The sequence below is a fragment of the Chenopodium album genome, chromosome 6 (assembly GCF_948465745.1).
Source record: "Chenopodium album chromosome 6, dcCheAlbu1.1, whole genome shotgun sequence".
Taxonomy (NCBI): Eukaryota; Viridiplantae; Streptophyta; class Magnoliopsida; order Caryophyllales; family Amaranthaceae; genus Chenopodium; species Chenopodium album.
This window is the reverse complement of record NC_137839.1, coordinates 12536940-12556957: the sequence shown is the minus strand read 5'-3', so window position 1 is coordinate 12556957 and position 20018 is coordinate 12536940. Positions and strand designations below refer to the sequence as shown.

Genomic DNA, 20018 nt, shown 5'->3' with positions numbered 1-20018 from the left:
GGAACGACAAAGGTATCTGAGGAATGCTGAATAGCAACTGATAGGGTAAAGTCGCATCCCCTAATCAAAAATAATTCCTAAGTCCTCTAACTAAAGTAGATAGGGAACTAGGGTCGATCTCCACAGGGAAACAAGTCTTTTTACTCCTAATTAATTAATATAATCTAAATTATCTAGTAACCAATATTTATATTCGAATAAGTAACTAAACTACTAAGATTGAGAATAGGGAGAAAACAATATATAAAAGGATCTAGGTGTAGGGAATAATTTCAAGCCTTAAAATCCCACTAGCTTGAACCCCACTGTGATCATACAATAAAGTACGGTGGCGTCCAAAAGGGAAGAAGATAGAGCAAAAGAGTCGCCAACAAGTTTTAGGAACTTGTAAACCATTCATAAGGTGAAGGTTACACCCCTTAACGATCCACGAGATCGTAAACTCCATAAGGTCTTGAACCAAATAAGGGTTCGGGGATGATGGTACAAATCCAACCTAAAAGAGATTGAACCTGCCCTAATAATAGGCCTCTACTTTACTCTGATCGTATTCATGTGCGCTTTTTAATTAACATGCAATCATTAGATTTACCCTAAACCTGTTTATCCATGTTAGTTGAATATTAACGCACAAATATTCTATTATTGGCGATCACTTGAAATTATAATCATATAACCCTAACAAGATTATTAAGCGTGATTACAATTATAATAATTACCATGTTCATGTTAATATTAAAGCATAATAAAAATAGCAAGATCCTAGGCATGATACTAACAAGATTAATAACAAGCCCTAGCATGTCACTAAGCAATAAAAATAAAGTCTTTAGCCCTAACATGATACTAACATGAATAAATATTAGGAAAAAAATAGGAAGAATAATAACAATCATATTTGATATTAAAAACACCCTAGACATGATACTAGGAATATCATAATAACAATATAAACATGATACCTACATCATAAAATCAATAAAAACCATTAAAATACTTACTTTGATGCCTCGTACCTCTTTCTAATAACAAAATACACACGTTAGTAACTTCAAGGAAAAATAATAATCAAAACAATTAAATTAAATAATTGAAATAGAGATTTGGGACCAAACCCTCAGAAATTAAACCTTTCACGTCTAAAGCGAAGGCAACTTCGAATATGGCTAGGTGTTTCTAAATCTTGTGAATGCGGAATTTTGTATTTAAGAAAACAAAGTTTAGAGAAAGAAAGAAAGAAAGAAAGATGAATGGAAGAGACTTAGAGAAAATTGGTGAATGAAAACGAAGTTTTTGATACGATATTTATAGAGAAAATCAGCCAAAAAAGATAATTTAACAAAACAGAGTCCGACGATCGCAAAACAGGATTGGCGCCAACCCTGGCTAGCTGATGCCAGGCACAAGTGGCTAGTGCCAGGCGCCAATGGCTAGCGCCTGGCGCCAAGCCTGGTTCCAGGCGCCAAGGCCTGGGGTTGGATGCCAAACTGAATTTCAACGCGTTTTCGAAAATAAGATAAGTTTACCGTAGTGGAAGATAAAATAATATAATTTCTTCGAAAATGCTATTTGATCTTGATTAAAACTCTGAAAAGTCAACAAAGTCAACTTATCAATGCTAATTGAATTAGGAATGAAAAGAACCTTCTAGAAGATTCTAGAAGACTAAAACCATTCCTAATTGCATTAGGAATGATAAATCATATTAGGCCCTCCCATAGATCATTAGGTCGTACATAAATCTCAAACCGGGCCCAGTTTAGTAAATTGGCCATACCTTCCTCAATATTCATCAGAATTGGGCTTATAATATATCGTTGGAAAGGTCTTTGCAAGCCCTATCCAACTACACTACTATTGGACCCATATTATGGACCAACCAAACTGGATTGGCTGTTTTCTTAAAATAAAGTTTTCAAAAACAGAGAGAGGAGAAAAGAAATAAAACTTTCCGCAACACTAGACCTTTCACACTTTCGTTTCATTCGATTATGATTCGACGTGAAAGGTACTCATCACTGGGTTTTGTTTTGGGGAGACACAAATGGGTGTCTACACTAGGGCATAGGTTCACCAATAAATAATACTCCAGGGTAAAACATAGTAATCAATCATTGACATTGCATAAGTAACATGATTAACAAGCTCTCGCAATTTATTAATCAACATAGATCTAACAGGCTCTCGCAATTTACTAGATCCAAGTTCTTACTTAAAATAGCCTTTAATATCAAATTAACATCTGCTCGATTTATCAATTTAATATTGCTATACTTTTACAAGCGCAATTGTAAAACATTAAAACAATCCAATAAGAAGTTATCATGCAATACTAATAATCAATAATAGTCAATCATCAATGCATCAATTAACCAGATTGTAAAGGGTTTTCGCTATGTATTACAATCACACAATTAATTTACCGGTATTAAATCTCATCTCTCGATTCTCGACTTAACCATTTATAAATTAACTTGCCTATTGAAACTAGACCTAAACATTAATTCTCATCTCTCGATTCTTGAATCAATATTGTCAAACTCATGCATAAAAGATAGGCCTAATCTAGTCACAGAGCATTAAATCAATCAATAGGAAATTAATCTAGCATTGATAATCAACAACAATAATTTACCCTTTCATATTATTTATTAGACGCCCACAAACCCTAGAAATTAAACTACTCACACATATTAAAAACTAAACTAATCAAAGTAATAAAATAAATCATGATGAAAGGAATAAAATAAATAACTAAGATTAAGGGAAGATAAATCATTACCTAAATAAATCTGGAATTAAGAGTAGAGTTAAGAACAAAGGTTTAAGAGAAAACAAATCTAAGAGAATAATTAAGAGAGTAAAGAAAAGTGAAAAGAGAAGAAGAGGAGATCCTAAAATCGTATTACGGAGGAGTATTTATACTCAGTACAAAATCCTAAACTACAACAAATTAAAACGACGTTAATAGTCAACTAATAAATACACGCCCCCGATCGGGCGAGGCACCGCCCGATCGGGCGCGCCTTTTTGTCTCTAATAGCAATCTTGGCCCGGCCAGGTGCGTCACCGGGCGCCCGCCATAGCTTCTCCCGCCCGGCCAAGCGCGCCTCCGGGCACCAGCCTCTTTGGCCGGGCGGCTCATTTGGGCCACTATTTGAACTTCGATTGGGCTCCAATTCTTCGGGCCAATCTGGGTTTCCTCTTTAGGTCTTGAATACACTGTCCAAATGCCCCAGTATCACCTATACCGAGCCCTTAATCACAGGTTTGATGGCTCTAACCGGCCCTGGGCTATAAACTCTGGTTGTGCTTCTCCAATGCTCGTGATTGCTCCAAAATATCTCGGGAAAATACTCCAAAAGCATAAATCCCTGCAAAAGTCAACCAAATCTACGAAAACACTAGAAAACACCAATTAGTAATAAAAGTGGCTCTAAAGAGCAAAAAACACTACTAATTATGACCAAGGGACGGGGGTAAAATAATATATAAAATGGACACATCATACTCCCCCAAGCCAAACATTTGCTTGTCCCTAAGCAAAGATCTCATCAATGAATCAATAAATATGCTTCACCCCAAAAGTAAAAATCAAGCACAAACGATCCAGAGTAAATCAAATAAACATGCTTCAAAATCAACTAATCAAGTCCATCCAATTACCTTTCTTCCCTATCAATTGTCAAATAGAGCAAACCACAAGAGCATATAGAATTCAATACTAGTGCTCACACACTCGACTCTCATTTTTGTGGTGAGTAAAAGATGTACTCGATCGCTCTCCAACCACCCCTTTAATGTGAACAATGCCCTCCCAACTCACACTCTCGTGTGTATAAAACAATGAACGCTCTATCCTACTAGTCGACTCGAAATATGCCAAATCATAACTTGCATTGATAAACAACACTTTCGCATTCATACAATTCTATGCACAAAGGTCAGAAGGTCTTTAAAGCTTGTAATGTAAGGCTAGGGTAAAGGGTAGGATAAATTTGGGAATAAGTGAGAGAAAAGCTATGCTTAAAGGAGCCATATCCTAATAAAACTCATGATCAAAAAAATTATGATCATACATCTCCTACATAACCAACTCTAACATCAACCAAATAAACTCCAATCATAATAAATGATCCCAACTCTTACAATTTCACTCAGAAAATATAATAATGAAGAAGTACAGTGAATAAACAAACTTATTTTCCATACTTGAGTTTTTTCATTGAGGCTCAATTATTTTTCTTTTGATCAACCTCCAACTAGAACATTTGAACATTTTTTTTCCTTTTGAAGTTCACTTATTTTTTTCACATTTTTTTTTTCTTGAACTTCTCTTTTTTTCATAATATCATGCTTTATTTTTTCAAGAAAATATAACTTTCAAACTCATCAAAAATAAACATGAATAATCAACAAAAAAATTTCTCAAATCCCACCCAAATTGTGCAAATAATAAGCACACTACAAACTCCCTCGCCTCACTCACTAACCCCAAGCCAAGCTTGGGACTAGTAACCAATGGGACAAAATAGGCTTGTAATGTGGCTAATAAACAACAAACAAGTCAAGGCAACAACATGGGTAGCAAGAAGGGAACAAATGTATCTACAATCATCTAGAGGCTACCTAAAAGAACAAATGCCTTCGTCATCCACAATGTGCATAATAATGAATCATATAAACATTACTTATAGTTGCAAACCAATACTCAAATTCATTGACATACCAGGAAATATGGAATTATCACACATTCCTTACCAAATCAACTAGTCAAGCACTATATTCACAAGTGGTTGGACAAAATTAACGCATGTTAAGGTTTCAAGGCAATCAAACATCAAATCATGATCAACTAATCCACAATATTTATCATCAAATACCAAGAATCAAAAACAATTTTCTCAAGTAAGGGGCATAGGGAAGCATAATTTATAATTCATTGGAACGTATTTTTGAATTTTTTATTTTTCGATTTTTTTTGTATTTTTATATATAAATAAAGAAGTAAAACTAACCTAGAAAGCGAGAAATCTAACCTAAGAAAACACACCAAAAATAAAAGGAAAGAGAAAAAGAAAATACCAAACCAAAATCTCCCCCAAGCCAGAATCAGACAATGTCCTCATTGGCTCGGAAACTAGCCCAGCATAGCTAGTCCTCATCATCCTCATCCATCGAGCCGAAACCCGCACCTCCACTGCCACCTTCACCCCCTGCACCACCTGCACCAGAAGAGCTACCACCAAAATAATCAGCGTGAAAACTTCCCCCTGCCGGTCCCCCGAAAGGAATGTCCTGCCCGTACCCGAAAAAGGAAGAATAGTCAGTGTAAATACCACGGGCAGTGGGATCCCTATCGTATCCCTGGGGTGGAGGCTGAAACCAGTCAGGGTGAATAGCGTCGTCGGGAATGTTGCCCCGACGAGCATAATCATCGTACATAGGGTAAAGAGCTCTACCCTGGTTCCTCTCTAGGTACCCTAAACTCTGGTCAATAGAGCCTACCATCCTCCTAAGGTCAGTATGCGAATGCTCGATACGTCCTAGGGCCTGACCTATACTCTAGAGATCCCAAACTGGGTCAGAATCAACATGAGGGACGGAATGGGATATACGAGGTGGAGAGAAAGCCACCTCGGGCTGAGGCTGGGGTGGTAGAACTGGTGGTGGTGGTGCCTGCCCCCTAGCGTTGGCAACTAAAGCATCATAGGTGTAAGAAAGTTGCCCCGGGGAAAAGGCGGTCAAGTCTGGACTAGGTAGGGGAATAATGGGCAAAGGTTGCTCGTTCCCAGTCCGAATACACCAAAAGGGTGTCTGCTCGCTATCCGGCCTAACCCACCCCACATCCTCAAAATATCTAGCAGTCATGTAGGTATCTGGTCCACAGTTGGTGGGGTCCGTCTACTACAAAACCGGCCTTTTTCACCGCTATTCGAGTGATAAGGCCACCTAAACAGATAGGGGACTTGGAAGTGGTGCTGGCTGTGGCATGCCTACTCAAATGGTGAACTATAAACCTGCCTATGTTTAATTTCCCGAACCCGTACACATAATGTCCTATGACAGCTAGTTCGTTGGTTTGAGCGTTATGTGGCTCGGCCCTACCTAAAAATCACAAACCCGCAAATCTTTGCCAGATTTTTGGGACAGGGTGGTGAATAGGTTTGGTACTAGAATGTTGGGGGTCGGGGGCAGGTAAACCAGTCAAAGCATAATATAAGTCACCCATTTTATAATTTGCATGCCATTGGTGAGATAATTTAGAATTTAGTTCAAAAATTTTACAAAATTCAACAAAAGTTAAACTAATATTTCTATTATTTAACCTGAAAAATAAATTAGGCCAATTCCTACTACTAACAACATGAAAAGTGGACAAGAATTAACAGGTAAGTTCTCGGTATGTAGGATAATGCATGTCAACGAATTTTCTCATGCCAATATCATTCAAAAATCGTTTAACAAAATCATACAAACCAAATGATTCTAAGGTAGGGCGGTGTAACCACCGAGAAGGAATTACCTCACGACCGACCAAATGCTCTAGCCGTTCCTTTTGTTCCCGGCTTACAATCCGGATCGTTGGCCAATACGGGAGTTGCAACTCCGGGTCGTATTCCTCCCTCGAACTAGAGCTCCTACCAAAAATGGACCTAGCCCTCTTTGATGCCATGTTCAAGAAATGGGTTGAAAATTTGTTGAATTAAAACTGAAAATTTTTTATATGAGAGTGAAGAGGATGAAGAGAGGATCACAAATATGTAAAGAGTTTTGAATTTGGATTGGTAATGGAGGAGAAATCTTAGAGAGAAGGTAGAGAAAATTTGAGTTTAAGAGAGAGAAAGTAATGGAGGAAAGAAGATATGGAGAAAGAATGAAGAAAAGGGAGAAGAAAAAGACGCAGAGAGTCCTCGCGCCCGGTCGGGCGATCTTCAAGATTCGTAGCTTATACTTCGCGTCCGGTCGGGCGGCCTTCGCCCGGTCGGGCGATCTGATTGCCATATATTCGCGCTCGGTCGGGCGCCACTCGCCCGGTCGGGCGATCTGATCGCTTGAATTTTGTTACCTCTCGCGCCCGGTCGGGCGATCTGACTATCATTTTCCGCCTTGCTCTCGCGCCCGATTGGGCGAATTGTAGGCAAAAATTCCTTCCCTTCTCGCGCCCGGTCGGGCGAGGCTTGCCCGATCAGGCGGACAAATTAGTCCGTATACGATGAATTTCGCGCCCGGTCGGGCGCCACTCGCCTGGTCGGGCGAAATTACTTATTTTTTGACCCTTACTCTCGCGCTCGATCGGGCGAGCTTCGCCCGGTCGGGCCCGAGACTAAATCGGCGAAATATTAATTTTCGTCTTTTCTTCAAAATTTGGCTAATTGTTTTCCTTTAAACTTGTACAAACACTCATAAAACTCATTAAATTCCCTCATCTCTCCTCTCGTAAGAAAAAGAAAAGAAAAATTAGACTAAAAAAACATTAGAAATATGGGTTGCCTCCCGCAAAGCGCTGGTTTATCTAGGTCTCGCACGACCTTCTTACCAAGTACAATTTCTAGGACCCATGGCCTAACGCTTGAACGGGTGGTTTCTCACCCGATCTAGCGATGTTTAGGCTGCGATGCAGCTTCCTGACATAACCCGTGGGACGCCAAGTCGCCTTATCTGGTGGATCCTCCTTGACTTGGACTGGGGGATCTTCTATGCTACGCACTAAAAACCGTTCTTCGATCGAATGGTTCTTAAAGTTGTCATTGCGTTCAACACTTGCAACTCGATCTGGCGGAACACTTACCGTAGGCTTGATTCGCACAACTTACTCGATCGGTTCCACTTGTTCATCCTCGAAACCAAGACCAACATTGTAGAGTGCTCTTTCTATTGCATCGACTTCATTCTGCCATTTGTCTATCTCATCTGAAAAAGATGCAACACAAGATACCGCCTCCAAGGGATCTTTTTCAAGAGCTTGGGGCTTGTTAGAATAATTTACAACCACATTAACACTGAAACATTTCTCCTCAGTCATGGAGCTTTTAGGGGCATTAAAAGCTCCATTATTCAGATTAAAAACAACTTTATCATCCCCTACTGATAGTGTTAACTTACCACTTCTTACATCTATGACTGCTCCTGTAGTGTTAAGGAATGGTCTACCCAAAATAATTGGGGTTTGCATATCCTCATCCATATCAAGAACAACAAAATCTTCAGGTATATAAAATTTACCTACTCTAACGGGGACATCCTCTAAAACACCTAAGGGGTATTTGAAAGAATGGTCGGCCATTTGTAGAGTTATATTGGTAGCTTTTAATTTACCCATATTCAACTTAGAACATACAGATAATGGCATGACGCTAACACTAGCACCCAAATCACATAATGAATTATCAATCAAGAGATTGCCAATATGACAAGGGATAGAAAAACTACCCGGATCTTTTAATTTAGGTGGAGACTTATTTTGAAGTACGACACTATACTCTGCAGCGAAAGCTACTGTCTCTATCTCACTAATAGACCTTTTTCTCGTCAAAATTTCTTTCATAAATTTTGCATATGAGGGGATTTGTGTGATCAATTCAGTAAAGGGAACTGTTACCTTCAAATCTTTAACCACCTCCAGAAACTTACCAAACTGCTTATCCAAGTTTGTCTTCAATTGACGATTGGGGAAAGGAAGTTTGATAATTATCTTTGGAGCATTCTTATTCTTGTCAAGAGTAGCCACCTTCTCTGGAGTTGTACCCTGCAATGTAGAATTATATATGTTAGTATTATCTTTTAGCCCTGCAGGGCTATCAACTACATTGTTTGGTTTAACGGAATCAAGATTAGCAGTATTTAATAAAACAGGTTCATCAACTCTGGGCATAGAGGGCTCTTCATAGTTTGAACCACTCCTTAGAGTAATTGCAAATTCTTGATCCGTAGGCCTAGTGGGCTGTGCCGGCAAGGCTCCCTGTTGGCGGGCTTGTAGAGTAGCGGAGAGTTGCGCAATTTGATTATCTACAATTTTATTATGCGCTAGAATTTGATCAATTGTCGCATCTCTACTCTCCATGTGCTTTTGCATATTGACCAACATTGTTCTAATTTCCGCCAGAGAAGGGTCGGAAGATGAGGAGGTTTGTTGTGGTTGATTCTTCTTGCTAGCATTGGGATGATAATATTTTTGTTGTTGTTGTTGTGGCGCCTGTGGTTCTTGTAGAGGTGGATTTTGAACATTAGTGCTCCGGTAGGAAAGGTATGGATGATTTTGATACCCAGGATTGTAAGTGTTGGAGTATGGGTTATTCTGCCTATAAGCTTGGAAGGCATTAACTTGCTCCACGGAACTCCTGCAATCCTACTCCCAATGACCTACAATACCACAATTTTCACATAAAGCCTCATTAGAATTATTATTAATCGCTGAAACATTAGCTACATTAGCAGTGCTCAGATTATCTAATTTTTGGCAAATAGAGGTTAGTTGAGCTTGCAAAAAGGATACAGAGTCGACACTATGGTTCCCCTTGTTAGCAAATCCTCTAGGATTCCCATATTGGGAATTGTGTATCACCATATCTTCAATAACCTGACCTGCATCATCAACATTAAGATTCATAAATCTCCCACTAGCTGCAGAGTCTAAAATTATTCTAGAGGAATTTCCAATGCCGTTATAAAAGGCTTGGATTAACTGCCATTGCGCTAAATTATGGTGAAGGCATTCTCTTTGTAAGTCCTTGAACCTCTCCCAAGCCTCATATAAAGACTCCTCGGCTTCTTGGGCAAAGTTCTGAATCGCACTCCGTAGTACTGCTGTTCTCTCTGCAGGATAATACTTGTTATAGAAATTCAAAACAAGAGTTTCCTAGTCAGTTATACCAAGCGTAGTTCTATTTAAGCCATTAAACCACAATTTAGCTTTTCCAGTTAAAGAGAAGGGAAAGAGAATCTCCCTGATTTTGTCTTGAGTGACCCCGGGTTGCCTGATGGTGTTGCAATATTTACAATAGTCGGCAATGTGAAGATTCGAGTCTTCACCCTTGGCTCCACTGAATTGCTTCCTCTCTATCATCGTTATAAATTGAGGTTTAATTTCAAATTGAACCCCATCAAGAGCTGAAGTAGGGGTGAGATGTGGAAATCCGTAAGCTTTGGTTGTGAATAATCACTAAGCTTCTTTGGAGCCGTCATCCCTGATTCAGCGTCTGATGATGCCTCAAAATCGCTGGAATCAGTTGGAGGATCGCGGTGATTATTATTATTATCCCCAGAATCCGCCAGGATTTGCTTGTAGAAATTTTTCTGTCTATGGAAGGAACGTTCGATCTCAGGATCGAATGGGATGTAACCTGATCTGGAACACCTGGGCATAAACAAAAACTAGAAGCAAATATGAGATTTGTCTCATAGAACTAACGCTCTCTAAGACAAAAGAGAAATAATCTAGACTACAAAAACAATCAGAAATAAAAATAAAACCGTTTCCCCGGCAACGGCGCCTAAATTTTGACAGGGTAAAGTCGCATCCCCTAATCAAAAATAATTCCTAAGTCCTCTAACTAAAGTAGATAGGGAAGTAGGGTCGATCTCCACAGGGAAACAAGTCTTTTTACTCCTAATTAATTAATATAATCTAAATTATCTAGTAACCAATATTTATATTCGAATAAGTAACTAAACTACTAAGATTGAGAATAGGGAGAAAACAATATATAAAAGGATCTAGGGCATAGGTTCACCAATAAATAATACTCCAGGGTAAAACATAGTAATCAATCATTGACATTGTATAAATAACATGATTAACAGGCTCTCGCAATTTATTAATCAACATAGATCTAACAGGCTCTCGCAATTTACTAGATCCAAGTTCTTACTTAAAATAGCCTTTAATATCAAATTAACATCTGCTCGATTTATCAATTTAATATTGCTATACTTTTACAAGCGCAATTGTAAAACATTAAAACAATCCAATAAGAAGTTATCATGCAATACCAATAATCAATAATAGTCCATCATCAATGCATCAATTAACCAGATTGTAAAGGGCTTTCGCTACGTATTACAATCACACAATTAATTTGCCGGTATTAAATCTCATCTCTCGATTCTCGACTTAACAATTTATAAATTAACTTGCCTATTGAAACTAGACCTAAACATTAATTCTCATCTCTCGATTCTTGAATCAATATTGTCAAACTCATGCATAAAAGATAGGCCTAATCTAGTCACAGAGCATTAAATCAATCAATAGGAAATTAATCTATCATTGATAACCAACAACAATAATTTACCCCTTCATATTATTTATTAGATCCCCACAAACCCTAGAAATTAAACTACTCACACATATTAAAAACTAAACTAATCAAAGTAATAAAATAAATCATGATGAAAGGAATAAAATAAATAACTAAGATTAGGGATGAAAAATCGTTACCAAAATAAATCTGGAATTAAGAGTAGAGTTAAGAACAAAGGTTTAAGAGAAAAGAAATCTAAGAGAATAATTAAGAGAGTAAAGAAAAGTGAAAAGAGAAGAAGAGGAGATCCTAAAATCGTATTACGGAGGTGTATTTATACTCCGTACAAAATCCTAAACTAAAACAAATTAAAACGACGTTAATCGTCAACTAATAAATACACGCGCCCTATCGGGCGAGGCACCGCTCGATCGGGCGCGCCTTTTTGTCTCTAATAGCAATCTCGCGCCCGGCTGGGCGCGTCATCGGGCGCCAGCCATAGCTTCTCCCGCCCGGCCGGGCGCGCCTTCGGGCGCCAGCCTCTTTTGCCGGGCGGCTCATTTGGGCCACTATTTGAACTTTGATTGGGTTCCAATTCTTCGGGCCAATCTAGGTTTCCTCTTTAGGTCTTGAATACTCGGTCCAAATGCCCCGGTATCACCTATACCGAGCCCTTAATCACTGGTTCAATGGCTCTAATCGACCCTGGGCTATAAACTCTGGTCGTGCTTCTCCAATGCTCGTGATTGCTCTAAAATATCTCGGGAAAATACTCCAAAAGCATAAATCCCTGCAAAAGTCAACCAAATCTACGAAAACACTAGAAAACACCAATTAGTAATAAAAGTGGCTCTAAAGAGCCAAAAACACTACTAATTATGACCAAGGGACGAAGGTAAAATACAATATAAAATGGACACATCAGCAACCCTCTCTCCAAGATACGCAGCCGCTCCGTAAGTTCCCAAGAAATAGCCTAGGAGCTGCCAAGTCGACCCACGGTCGGTACAACACCTCAGGCTCCTGCAAAGAGTGTCTATAAGACAAGAATCTAGCTAAGGCATCACAAAATGTCAAATAAGAAAAGAATCATACCGAGATGATCCAATCTCGGACATAGGCAGTGGACATCCCAACACGGCGACTACCCTAGGAAGCACAAACTGGAAGCCTGCGCGGCGACGGTCTCGCCAGCGCAGCTGAGGGGAAGTACTTGTTGAACCAGATTTACAAGAAGCAAAAGTTATCAGCAAGTGCTAAATAAAATGTATAGCTAAACTTTATGGGGAATAAAGTATACCTCTACGACCCTCCAAAAGTCGGACAGAGCAACGTTTCCCACGAAGAACTGATGCTGACACGAGTCCCGCAACGCTCGGATGAAATCAGCATAGGCCAAGCTGGCCCAGTCGTAAGTCCCGATCCGGTGTAGATCACGGACGACAAGAAGGTAGTAAAGTAGCGCCCTACTACCCTTGTCAGGAGAGAACGTCCCTGACAGCAAGATAAGTGCAAAGATGTGCACCCGCTGCTCTTAGGTAGTCACACCTTCGTCAAAACCGCTGCTAGAGTCGAGCGGCGAATCCCCCTAGCACTGAACATAGTCGACTCTACCTCAGTTCGAGCCCGAATAGCAATCGAACCCAACAGCTCCTCGACCTCAGGAGAAAAGACGTCAATCCCGTTATCGAATGACAGTGCCACGGAGCTAAACTCCAGTCCCGTAATGAGACTGAAGTCGGTAGGAGTGACCATCATCTCACCCCAGGGGAAGTGGAAAGTATTGGTGGTGTCCCAAAAGAACTCCACCAGAGCACGGACAACATGATGACCCCTACTAGAGGCAATCATGGCATCGGAGGTCTCGAACAGTGCAGTAAGCCCGTAAGACTCCCATAGAAGTCTCGTCTGATCGTCTCTAGCGATGTACATCTTGTACAAATCGCCCAAGTAATCACAACCGGAACCATGACAGCGTTTCCTCCCAACTGTGATGCCCCGTCTCACCCTCTCAAAGATTGGACGGGAGAAAAGTACATGGTCCACTCATCCCACTCAAGGAGTCGGCTGATTGAAGTAGACAGTTCAGCATCGTCCTCTACGGGCTCGTGCTCCCGTCGAACGTCTCGGGACCGTGAACCAGAGCCTCGCTGTTGAGCCATGCTACATTGTGCAGAATTATCATAAATTAAGGTTCTATAGTATCTAAGGTTCACCTAGCTGCATGATATTATGTTCGCGAAAAACAGAGTACGTAGTACTAAAATAGAGCACAAATTCAAATTGAGCATGCACGGAATTTTTAAGCAATCAAACAATTTCTTGCAATATTATGATAATTATTGTGACAAATTGGACAAGAACTGCTAGCAAAAACATCAAGAACCAGCCAAATTGTTTTCCCGACCTTAAGAGGTTCAACAATGGTGATTTGTTCATTTCTTCACCAAATTGAGTCAAACAAGTCTCAAATTACTTCCAAGGCAATATATAAACATAATCAAGCAATTTCATGGCATAAAAATTGATAAACAAAGAGAATTAAGCAATTCTAGATTCGAACTTTCAAGAAATTCATGGATAAATACATGCAAAATTCATTAAAATCGGTGTGATTTTGAAGGAAACTTACATAGATCGAGAAAATGGATGGAATAAGCTTTGATTTGCAACAAATTTGAGCGAATTTGGTTGAGAAACGAGCAAGAACGAGTGAATTGCAGTTCTGAGAATTCTCGAGCAAGAACGCGAACAACAACAGCAGAAATGAAGAAGAGAAGGGTATTTAAGGAAAACCCGACTCTAGCGCCAAGCGTAAGACCTTGGCGTCAGTCGATAGATTTAGCGCTTGGCGCCAGTTCCAGCGTCTGGCGCTACCGCCAGATAAGTGGCGCTGATGTTGTTTCAGCGGCGCCAGAACATTCAGCCACTCAGTGCGGTTGTTCCAACCTTATGCTGTATATTTTTGGGTTCCTTTGTACGCTTTTTAGCCCCTCTTAGCAATTTGACACGATTTATAGTAATCGGCTTGATTACATAAAGTGATCGACCTTATGAAAGATCGTCTTACTTAGCTTAAAGCGCCTAAACATTGGCTCATCTCAAAAGGCACCGACATACTGATTCATTCAGAAAGGCACCGACATACTAATTCATAATATAGCACAAGGCACCGACATACAGGTTCAAAAGCAGCAGAAGCGCCGACGTATAGGCGTAGCGGAAACAAAGTTCAAGCGAGCTTTTAAAAAATATCGACAAGCGTAGGTCTTCGATAATTTTCTTTGGGAAATTATCGCAACAAATGAGGATAGCTTCAAGCGAGGATATCTTTGACAACATTCCCTAGCTTGTGGAGAGTTGTCACAAACAATTGAAGGTAATTTCAAGCGAAGAGGTCTTTGATCGTGTTCCCTAAGATGAAAAAGATGGTCACAAAGCGGAAGAGGATCGTTTCAAGCGAAGCAATCTTCGATAGTGTTCCCTGGCTTGAGGAAGATTATCAAGGCGGAAAATGGAGGCAGTTACAAGTGTAGCAGTTTCCAAGCAGGATGACATTCTCTAGCTTGTAGGAGGACATCAAAACGGCAAATACAACAGTAAATCGGTTACTTCAGAGACGTGTGCTCGACGGTGCAAGATACGCGTTTCTTAACTCTTTTATCTGTTTTAACTAACGCTAGTTTGCAGGTAACAACATTACAAGAGTGATTTAGGATCACAGAAAGTTCTGAATCATTCTCCGTCCCCATCGCTACTTTGACTTTTGTTTTCGAAACTTGCGTTTCTCCAAACTCAGTCAAAGTGGGGGCTTCTGTAGACACCCATTTGTGTCTCCCCAAAACCAAACCCAGTGATGAGTACCTTTCACGTCGAATCATAATCTAATGAAGTGAAAGTGTAGAAAGTTTAGTGTTGCGGATAGTTTTAATTTCTTTTCTCTTCTCTCTGTTTTTGAAAACCTATTTTAAGAAAAAAGCTAATCCAGTTTGGTTGATACGTGATATGGGTCAAATTGTAGTGTAGTTGGATAGGGCTTGAAATGAGCTTTCCAAAGATATATTATAAGCCCAATTCCGATGAATATTGAGGCAGTTATAGCCAAATTACTAAACTGGTCCCGGTTTAAGTCTTATATGCGGCCCAATGATCTAGAGGAGGGCCTAATATAGATTTATCATTCCTAATGCAATTTGGAATGGTTTTATTCTTCTAGATTCTTCTAGAAGGTTCTTTTCATTCCTAATTCAATTAGCATTGATAAATTGATTTTTGTTGACTTTTTAGAGTTTTAATCAGAATAAAAGAATGCTTTGGAGGAAAATACGATTTTATCCTCCTGTACGGCAATTTCTATCTGATTTTAGAAAACGCGTCAATATTTTAGTTAGTGCCAAACGCCAGCATTAGCGCCTGACGCTAAGCTTGGCGCCTAGCGCTAGCGTTAGCGCCTGAAGCTAATGTCAGCGTCTGGCGCTAACCTCGGTTTTACGCGTCAGAACTTTGTTTTGATTTTTTTATCTTTTTGGCTGATTTTCTCTATAAATAGGCTTCTAAAAACTCCGTTTTCATTCACCAACTCTCATCAGGATTCTCTTGATTACTCTCTCTCTCTCTCTTTTCTAAACTAGTCTTTTCTCAAATACAAAATTCCGCATTCGCAAGACTTAGATACACCTAGCCATATTCAAAGTTGCCTTCGCCCTCGACGTAAAAGGTTTTAATTTCTGAGGGTTTGGTCCCAAATCTCGATTTCAATTATTTAATTAAATTGTTTTGTTTTATTATTTTCCTTGAAGTTACTAACGCGTGTATTTTGTTATTAGAAAGAGGTACGAGGCATCCAAGTAAGTACTTTAATAGTTTAATTGATATTATGATATAGAAATCATGCTTAGATTGTTATTTTGATTCCTAGTATCATGTTTAGGGAAACTTTAATATCAAGTATGATTAAAAGTATGATGCTTCCTATGTTCTTCCTAATATTTATGATTGTTAGTATCATGTTAGGGTTAAATATTTGATCTTTATTGTTTAGTGACATGCTAGGGTTTGTTATAATCTTGTTAGTATCATGCCTAGGATCTTGCTATTGTTATGCTTTAACATGATTATTATTTTTATAATAATTATTATTATTTATGTTGCTTGATGATTATAATTATTATTATTATTTTTATTTATTATGTTGCTTAATGCTTATTTATTGTTATTGCTTGATCACACCTTTTATGCATGTTTAAAGGGAATTGGTACTTGTAATCATGTTTAATAAGATAATTAATAATCTTGTTTAGGGTTAATTTCATTATAATTCAAGTGATCGCCAATAATAGTTTTATTTGTGCATTAATATTCAACCAACATAGATTAAACAGGTTTAGGGTAATCCTATTGGTTGCATGTTAGTCAGAAATCGCACATGAATACGATCAGAATAAAGTAGAGGCATATTATTAAGGCAGGTTCAATCTCTTTTAGGTTGGATTTGTACCTTCATTCCCAAACTACCAGTCATGGTTCAGGACCTATTGGAGTTAACGATCTCTTGGATCGTTAAGGGGTGTAACCTTCACCTCGTGAACGGTGCACAGGTTCATAAAAACTTGTTGGCGACTCTTTTGCTCTAGCTTCCTTCCCTTTGGACGCCACCGTACTTTAGTGTATGATCACAGTGGGGTTCAAGCTAGTGGTAATGCTTGAAATATTCCCTACAATAATAATATTAGCAAGATCCTAGGCATGATACTAACGAGATTTATAACAAATCCTAGCATGTGACTAAACATTAAGATTAAATCTTTATCCCTAACATGATACTAACATGATATTAGAAAAGAAAGAATAGGAAGCATCATATAAACATACATGATATTAGAAATTTTAGTTAACCCTAAACATGATACTAGAAAGCAATAAAACATCCTAACATGATACTAGGAATCAACAAAATAATCTTAGCATGATTTCTACATCAAAAAATCAATTAAGAAATTAAATTACTTACTTAGATGCCTCATACCTCTTTCTAATAACAAAATACACACGTTAGTAACTTCATGGAAAATAATAAACAAACAATTAAATTAAATAATTGAAATAGAGATTTGAGACTAAACCCTTAGAAATATTAAACCTTTTACGGCTAGGGCCAAGGCAACCTCGAACTTGGCTAGGTGTGTCTAGAACTAATGAATGAGGAATTTTGTGAAACAGAATTTTTAGAAAAAGAATAGAGAGTGAAAGCTTCTAGCTTTTATAGAAAGAATAGAGAGAGATGATTGTTGTGAAGGGTGATTGTGAATGATGAAAACGGGGAGATATGACCCCTATTTATAGAAAAAATAGCTCGGAATCAAATCAAAGTCATATTCAGAATAAAATACCTCCTGTCGCCAACGACAGGAATTAGCGCCAAATGACAAGAGCAGCGCCAGGCGACAGCTGTCAGTGCTAGACGATAATTTAAGCAGCTAATTCAAAATTAAAACGCGTTTTGTACGCAGAATAATCTTCTTAATACGATTAAGCAGCTAATTCCGTGTTAAGCAGATTAAAATCATATTTGTGACAAATCACATATTTTATTCAAACTAAAACCCTTTAAAATATAATTATCAATCCTAATCCATGCATGTCACTTACACTCAACGCACACACCAATACACATACTTTGACCATGTCTAAGAAAGTCTTGTATGCGCGTTTTTTTTTCCGTCTTTTTTTTAGGGGGGTAAGTCGGATATTAATCCTACAATTTAAATACCATACTTGGTTCCTAAAAATATATACATTATTTTTGCCAAAATATGCACCTTTTTTTTTTTTTTTTTTAATTTTTTCCTCTTTAAAACCGTAAAGTCAAGGTCGATTTGAGTCAAGTAATTAAAACACAAATGGTTTAAATTACAGCGCGTGGTTAAGAAAGGAATGACGGTTAATCAAAGACAATCTTTTCGTACAAGTCCAACTTTTTGACAAACCCATTGCTTGTAAGAGGAAAGCTAGGATAGTAATGGCAACGCAAGAAGAAGTCAATGAGCTCAGGAACCAACTGGTTACCGTGATTGAGGCACTAAAGATACTAACCCTCAAGATCGATGATCCCGTGAAACAACAACAGATGGAACTCATACAAGAGATTCTAAGCAAGCTATCTAGCGACTACAAGTTTCAAGGGATTAGTTCACAAGGGGTCTTGGTGGACAAAGATCTTCTTCCGCAGAAGTTCAATGCCAACGACATACCAAAATTCAAAGCAACCGATAACCCTTATTTTCATTTAAGAGCCTTCGAAGCAATAATGAGTATTAAGGGTATCGACAAGAAGGTGCCCCTCTCTGTTCTCACTATCTCTCGAGACCGTTTGCCAGCAATGGTTCTTTTCTCTCGTGAAAGAAAAAACCTCCACCTGGGAGTCCATAGCAAACGCTTTCGTTGATAGATACAAATGCAACATTCAAGTTGAGACTTACCATAGGGAACTTGAAATCCTCAAGTAGAAGGAGAATGAAGGCTTCACCTCCTTCTTTAACAAATGGAGAGAAACCTCAGTTAAGATACTCCAAGCATCTCAAATAATTAATAGGCCATCCTCTAGATCATTGGGCCGCATGTAAAATAATTTTTAGGTTTTATTTATTTTAATCCATAACTTCCTCTTTATTCTATATCGTTGGAAAGCTCCTTTCGAGAAAAATACTCCAAGCATCTCAAATATCAGAATAATCTCCATACCTTCAAGGCCGTCTATGACATTGGATTCAATATTGAAGACGACCTGGCTAAGTTGAATGCTGCCAACAATAACTCCAATAGTGGTTGGAAAGACAGGAAGAACGACAATCCTTCTTCTTCCAAAACCACCCACTCAAACAATGTTAGCACTTTTAACCTAGGTGAAGTCCTTGCTATGAATAAAATCAATCCTAATCTTATTAGAATGAAAAAGAACCTTCTAGATCGATATTTCTAGAAGATTAAAATCAATCTTAATAACTTAAGGAATAATAATTAATAGGCCCTCCTCTAGATAATTGGGCCGCATGTAAAATCATTTTTAGGTTTAATTTAATTTAATCCATAACTTCCTCTTTATTCTATATCGTAGGAAAGCTCCTTTCGAGCTCAATTCAACTACACTATTATTGGACCCTTGTCATGGACCAAGCTAAATTGGAATAGCTATTTTCATAAATAGGGTGAAAGAAGAAACATTATTGAAAACAGAAAGAGAGATATTTTAATAAAAAAAATCCACAGCACTAGACTTTTCACACTTTCACTTCGTTAGATAATCAAATGACGTGAAAGGTATTCATCACTGGGTTTGGTTTGGGGAGACACATTTGGGTGTCTACACCTAGGTAGATATAATTAGTAATTTTTCAATTAAATTTTTTTATACAAATAGTTAAATGAGAAAATTGTGAAAATGGACCTTTTAAGTGGTCGACTTTTTGAAAAAGGACCTTTTAAGTTAAAATTTGTGAAAAAGGACCTTTTAAGTTGCACTTTGTTTGAATGGGAAACTTGGGTGAGCATGTATGGTGGTCAACACCGGAGCTTTGGGGTTGACTATCACGTATTAGTCACGTGTTTTTTTTAAAAAAAATAAATAAATAAAAAAATTTCCCAAATTTCCATCATTTCTCGATCGAACCCTTTCATATAATATTTTCACGGAGGTCGGGAAAGAGGGGAATTTTTTTTTTTTTTTTTTTTGAAAATAAGTCATGCGACTAATATGTGATAATGAACACCGGCAGAGCT

The 20018-nt window shown here is 38.4% G+C and overlaps 1 non-coding gene across 1 annotated transcript; it reads left to right on the top strand.

Moving 5' to 3' along the window:
• The first annotated feature begins 9698 nt into the window (after window positions 1–9698).
• Window positions 9699–9805, top strand: LOC145637606 (small nucleolar RNA R71). Its single transcript, XR_014114370.1, has one exon. It is a non-coding gene; the product is annotated as a small nucleolar RNA R71 (small nucleolar RNA).
• Window positions 9806–20018: the final 10213 nt, after the last annotated feature.